The sequence below is a fragment of the Vombatus ursinus genome, unplaced genomic scaffold (genome assembly GCF_900497805.2).
Source record: "Vombatus ursinus unplaced genomic scaffold, bare-nosed wombat genome assembly UNPS02014789.1, whole genome shotgun sequence".
NCBI classification, from domain to species: domain Eukaryota; kingdom Metazoa; phylum Chordata; class Mammalia; order Diprotodontia; family Vombatidae; genus Vombatus; species Vombatus ursinus.
The window spans coordinates 18,040,883-18,042,545 of NW_020954567.1; the positions used below are offsets into that span (position 1 = coordinate 18,040,883).

The 1,663-nt window shown below is 44.2% G+C and overlaps 1 non-coding gene across 1 annotated transcript; it reads right to left on the minus strand.

Moving 5' to 3' along the window:
- Positions 1–1,194: 1,194 nt before the first annotated feature.
- Positions 1,195–1,298, minus strand: LOC114047740. Its single transcript, XR_003569667.1, has one exon. It is a non-coding gene; the product is annotated as a U6 spliceosomal RNA (small nuclear RNA).
- Between the last annotated feature and the right edge of the window lie 365 nt (positions 1,299–1,663).

Consider the following 1,663-nt stretch of genomic DNA (forward strand, 5'->3'; position numbering starts at 1 on the left):
GAAGCGACCCCCTCTCTTATCACCTTATCATCTAGGGCAGCTAGGTAGTACAGTGGATAGAGCTGTAGACCTGGAGTCAGGAAGACTTCTAGCTATATGACCCTGAGCAAATCACTTAACCTCAGTTTCCTCATCCATAGAATGGGGATCATAATAACACCTACCTCCCAGGATTGTTGTGAAATAATAATTGTAAAGCTCCTAGCATAGTAAGCACATTATAAGTGTTACCTAATATTAGGTTATGCTCCTTAAAAGGGCTCCCTTCATTTTTTGAACACAAATCATCTACTCTCATGCTTCCTACAAGAAGGGGGTATACATTGGAAACCAGCACTGGTCCTGGAATTGGAGCACCTGAGTTTAAATTCCACCCCCTGCTGCTTACTATCTGTGTGACCTTAGGCAAGTTACTTCATTCTTTGGTCTCAGTTTCTTTATCTGTAGAATGAGGGGTTTGGATTAGAGGACTTCTGTGGTTCGTTTTACCTCTGCCATCATCCTATCTCTAACCCAAATCTTTGGTAATTGTAATAGCTATAATAACTTGTGTGTTTTATATCCCTTTGAGGCATCCAGAACACTTGGGACATGGTCACAGCCAGGGAGCGGGCGATGTGTCACTGTCTTGACTCCCCTTGCCCAAGCTACCCCAGCTGGAAGCCCACACAGCTCTCCTGCCCCACCCCATCAGGAGATCACTATGGATACAGCTGGGTTCTTCAGTGACAGTCCCTGATAAACGAGAGCTGCTGCCTACGATTAGCATGTACCACATCCTGTATAGGCACAGGCCCCTTGTTCCTCCCTGCTCTCCTGGTCCCCCTTTCCCCTTTGGGAAGCTCACATCCCGAGTTTCATAAGGGGCAGAGTCTAATGACATGTAAAAACAATTTTTAACCTTTATTCTATTGTTGTTGGGGTCTTTTGTTTTTGTTTTACAGTTTTGCATTCCAGATTCTCTCCCACTCTCCCTCTCCTCACTGAAAAGGCAAGCAATTTGATAAAGGTTATACATGTGCAGTACAAGCAGAGTGTAATATGACTCACTCAAAGGCACTCCGGGCATACACCATGTTTGTAGGTGTCATTGGGCTGTTAATAGAGCCATCCCTGGATTTGTTAGATTGAAGTGACCATACATACCACACACACACACACACAGACACACACCACACACACACCCCTATATGTGTATATATGAAACACTTCACAAATTTGCATGTCATCCTTGCTCAGGGCCATACTAATCTCTGTATCTTTCTGATGCTATTTCTATATAACTGATTTCCCCTATAATCCTGTACCTTTTATGCATTTAAAAGCACGATCCTGAGAAGGGGTCTATAGTCTTCACCAGACTGCCAAAGGGTCCATGACACATAAAAGGTTAAGAACTCCTGCACACAGATCCTTCCCAATATTTGGAAACAGAGATTGATCAATAAAGCACTGATAAAACCCTTACTATGTGCCTAGCATTGTGCTATTGGAGACAGAAGCAGCTGCTCAGAAGCAATTTGCCCTTGGCCTGTACCATTCAGAGGATGCTTTGAGGGCACAGGCCACACCAGAGCCTCTAAAAGCAAACTAGAGGCAGGAAAGAAATGATTGAGAAGCTTACTGACCAAAAACAGTGAGGAAAGCCTCTAGGGCCAGACAG